Below are 4949 nucleotides of genomic sequence, written 5' to 3'. Positions count from 1 at the left end.
TTCGCACTAAATAGTGAAGAAGCTTAATATTTCAAAGAAAAGGTTTAAAAAAGGTATAAACAATAAAATGTATAGCCTCAATGTTCTGAAATAGCTGAATAATTTAATAGTAATAGGTTTATAGCTGAAAGTAGGCTTAAGGAGTTAGATATTAAATGTAAGTAGTAGTGAATGGATGTATATTAAGAAGAGAAAATAAAGTAAAAAGGCTTTGAAAAGCAGCAGAATATTTTAACTGCAAACCTTTGAACTAACTTGATGGTGAGTGATCTGTCACCATGGCAACGGAATTTGATGAAACCCCATAATACGCTTAGATGTGCTGCATCGTTCCCAAACCTGTGAAGTTTTGGGCCGTTTTCAAACAAATCAAAAATCAAAACTGTCCCGTAGATGTCTTCACGGCTGGACTGTTAGCACACGTGAAGTTTGAGCACTTGTTGAAAATTTTCATAGGAGTTATAGCAATATCGTGTTTTATGGCGAGGGATTTGCCATGGCAAACAGCTTTTGAGGAAAACTCACTATTGGCACATAGACATGTTGAGGGCTGGACCATTAACCATTATCTGAAGTCTGGTGCTGTTTTAACCCTTTTCATAGGCGTTACGACGACATCTTGTTGTAAACAGCATTCGAACTAATAAAGAATCAAAGTACTATAGTGGAATGCTGTGAACAGCATTCGCACTAAACAGGCGCCAGGTTATCTCAATGCTTAACACAACGCTGCCCAAACCCCACGGCCAAATGACAAACTGAGGAAGGACAGATGTGAAGGATAATAGGAGACTAGTTCATAATTCTCTATCATTATAGACTTTGTTTCTTTTGGTAGAGTTTCAACCTTCTCCTAGCATGCTAAGGTAATTGTTCTCTTCCTCTGTTCTTACCTTTCTGCTGCTGAAGGTGTGATGAGCTCCGTGCTGCTGTGTGATAAACTAGTCCCTCTGCTGTCAGGGGGGTCTCCCTCTGAAGACCTCCAGCTGGAGTCCAAGAAGAGGAGTATCCCCAGCACACCTGATGTTACCCCGGACAGACTGTTGATCCAGTCACAGAGCTATAGAACAGCACGCATATGAACCTTTTATAGGCTTCACAACCTCAGAGCACATCTTAGAAGCTAAACAGAAACATATTTTTTGTAAGATAGATCTCCCAAATTATGCAAGCAGAAATGGATTAACTACATGTCTTTCTTCAATATGTGCTTATTTACAAACACTCAAAACTTTCAAATGCACGTATTTCTTCATTTTAAATACTAGACACTTACATTTTTGGATCACCACCATAGCAATATCACCTCTTCACCTCTACAACTGTACAACACACTGGAAACATCTAGGCTTATCTGTCATTTGGTAATATCTGTAACTAGAATTGCAATTTTTAAATGAAAAAATAAGCTTTGACTTAGTTTTATGACTTTAAGGCAAATAAAAACAGCAAGTCAATGCCAAACCCCTGCAGATTTTGTGTAGAGAACAGTTCAGCTAAAGGTCATCATGCTATTTTTAGGCAATAGCATAGGTCAGAGATATATACAAATATATAAAAAACATGTCTATGAAGTGTTTTGCTCAAAATACCAACAGATCACCCATTCTAGCCATGCCTCATATCCCTCTATTTCACTTCCTGTTTCAAAAGTGCTGATTATATGTATAAAGATTTTAAAAAATGAAAATTGATTTTTTTTTAAAGAGGGGCGGAGCTTATGCCTGCTCATGTGGGAGATTCTACAGGCAGATGCTGCCGTGATGAAACGCCACATAGATTATCAAGGATTATTTCTGAAACAGTATGGAGCTCAAAGGTTTTCTCTCTTGCCGGTTATACTACAAGGTGAGTTCCTTTTTATTTCCTGCTTCTTCACACACATGCTCTATCCAGTACAGGTTAGCTCTGAGTGTTAGAGCTATTACAGAGCTCTAACACTCCGACCATATTACATCCAAAACAGTCGTGCATTGTTTCCGATAGCAACTTTCCGATAGGGATGGGAACGATTAATCGAATATTCAAAATTATTCAGGTGTATTGAAATATATAATTGAATATTATAATAAAAATACACTGTATTTGTGCAGCACTATTCTTATCAAATAAAAAGGTGCTTAACAGTGAAAATATAAATAATAATAATAATACGCAATTGATGGTTATAGATAATGTGACATTCCATAACCAAGCAAGTGATGTTCTCTACACGACAGGATCCGAACCCTCCGTCAGAACTGGAACTGAAGTTACAGTTTTGTTGGAGCCCACTGAAGATGTTTTAATGTGTTGGTTTGTTTTGGTGTATAAACGGTCCGGTACAGGATCATCCTCTTCAGTTCAGAGGAGGCTCTACTGTAGCTTTTAGTGGAAATATCAACTAATTTTCTTTTATTGTTATTACAGAAAACACAACTCTTTATAGGTGATGCCATGCAACTCAACATGATCCAAGGAACATTAAAACCTTTTGGTTTCGTTTTGTATGTTGCCCTCAGGATGAATTTAAATAACCTTTTCCTTTAGCGTCATTATTAGGTCAACAATTGAATATGTCAAGTACCTTGGTTTAAGACCAAATACCACAAAATGAATGGCATCAGCCGAGCTAAGTTTAAGCAAATGTTAGCATGCTACTGCCAAAATTCCCTTTACATTTCTGACATTAGCATTATATCAAACCACAGCCCCAAAGTCATGCTAGCACTATTGCTTTGTTTAACTTTAATTATTTAATACATCTTCTATATAAAACAATATACAGTATATATAATGCAACAAAATATTCTCAAAATACTCCACCCGCAATAATTGTGCACTAAAATTACAATTCAAACCTTACGTTAATAAATGAAGCAAAAAAACTCATAGAAAAACTATGCATTTATTCACAATTTTGTATAAAGACAATAACTTTTTTTTCAAAAAATCTGAAATTAAATTGTTATACAAAACAGAGCATTGGGTTTTTTTTCATCTTTTTTTACAGCATGATTTGGGCGTTTGGGTCTGCATCTCAGTAGATGCCTTGGTCGTATAACAAAGATAAACTCATACGACTTGAACAAATTAGTAAATGTGATGCGGAGAACAAACACAACACATGACGCGTGAGCTACTAAGCAATGCATCAAAACGCATGGGAGGAAATAAAGGATGCTACAAAGATTAGTGAGATGACTGAGTAGGAAGGAGAAGTTCTGTTAAACAAGAGAGTGAGTAAGTGCTGCTGTCCGCCTCTCCAATCCCATGATGCAACACTGGAGCTTTGAATGTCCGCTGAGATGAGATCTACAGAGAGTGTGAGATAACAAATGGATGATTCACTCCCTCTACGATCTCATTATTCAAATGTATTTACAAAGATGTTTTGGCGGTTGTAAAACATTATAATGTTACCAGTGCTCCACGTCTGCATCCTCAAACTGCCCCGCCTCCATCGCCGCTGCCTCCACCTCCATACCGTCTGTCAACACACACTGCAGTTTAACAGCATAAACTAAACCTTGAAAAGACCAGCTGCTGGGTTTCCATTTGCACAGCAGAACACAATAAGCCTTAATACTCGTAACTTTCTCCATCATATTCTTTATAAAAATAGAAATACACATCAGATAAGTGTTTCCAAATCTTTGACCTCACTCTCTGTGACCTGCTGGGTTGGCTAGTACATTAAATACAATTTAAAAAAACGTCCTAGAGTATAGTCCCAGCTCAACATAACCAGATGCAGTTTTAGGACCAAAGCACTGACATGCTAAATTAAACACAAATGTCTCAGCAGTTTTTATTGATTTAAAACATAGTATAGACTGTTGGAAACTGCTCCCTCTTGAGAAGTTTTATTTAAAATGTGATTGAGGAACTCGTTTGGTCATTTGCAAAACAACTAATGACATGATTTATGGAGCCGTGCCAGTGATTTTCCACGACACTGTCCTGCACATATTTCAGAACTAAGAGCTTCTGTTAACAGATGAAGGGATTCTGTCCACAGAAAAACACTTTTACTTTGAAAAAGGAATTTAGAGATTTACTTTTCTACAGATATACATGGAGACTCTAGTGATGTTGCTGGTATTATCTAAATAAAAAGATTATTTGTGATTCGATAATTTCATAATTTATACCCCATCCACATTGTATTTTTTTTTAACTACAGCTGGGTAAACGTCTTTATCCTCACCACTTTTCCTTGAAGAGATTGAGACTTCACAAGCGGTTTTGTTTGCAACTTCATTTATAAGACATCAAAATGAGTCGAGGACAGAGAAAGGCTCATGCTGGTGAATATTCCAGAGGATAACTGTCACATTTCCTGAAGAATATTCTTCTATCTATCTATCTATATTAGGGCTGTCAATTAACGCCACTAATTATTTTAACGCGATTAACGCATGTGTATTTTTTGTCCTCGGCCGCCCCGTAGTTTCAGAGCGCATCGAGTTTAAAATACCATCTACAAGCTGATGCTGACAGCCCCGCTCCTGCCGTCTGCTTGCGGCAGACCACACTTCCACGCTCACCGGCAGGCCCGGACTGGCCATCGGGAGGACCGGGAAGGTGTGTGTATGTCTGGCGCGAGCGAGCGAGAGAGAGAACGGGCACACCTTACGTGTATTGTTGTTGTTATCATCTGGTGCTAGCTAGCTGCGCTAACGGATATAAGGAGCTGTTTCAATGAAAACAGACGAGCGACATTTTGCCGACAACTGCGCCGAGCACTTGACTTTATGCAGGTAGCCAGACACTGGGACATTGTACGAAAAGTCAGCACGGATAGTGCGCGCAACATGATTGCAGCGTCCAGGCAGCTCCCGTTCGAGCATATGCCTTGAGTCAAACATATCCACACACATACACACACGCACGCACACACACACACACACACACACACACACACACACACACACACACACACACACACACACACACACACACACACA

General features: G+C 38.6%; 1 long non-coding RNA gene across 1 annotated transcript; it reads right to left on the bottom strand.

Annotated features, from left to right (window-relative positions):
• Nucleotides 1-2868: 2868 nt before the first annotated feature.
• Nucleotides 2869-3589, bottom strand: LOC104947593 (uncharacterized). The gene is made up of 2 exons (XR_798577.1): nt 3403-3589; nt 2869-3294 (listed from the first exon to the last, which is right to left on the bottom strand). It is a non-coding gene; the product is annotated as an uncharacterized lncRNA (long non-coding RNA).
• Nucleotides 3590-4949: the final 1360 nt, after the last annotated feature.

The sequence above is a fragment of the Notothenia coriiceps genome, unplaced genomic scaffold (assembly GCF_000735185.1).
Source record: "Notothenia coriiceps isolate Sejong01 unplaced genomic scaffold, NC01 NC01_scaffold00012793, whole genome shotgun sequence".
NCBI classification, from domain to species: domain Eukaryota; kingdom Metazoa; phylum Chordata; class Actinopteri; order Perciformes; family Nototheniidae; genus Notothenia; species Notothenia coriiceps.
Note: the sequence above shows the minus strand (reverse complement) of the source record. Positions and strands in the feature narration are given on the sequence as shown.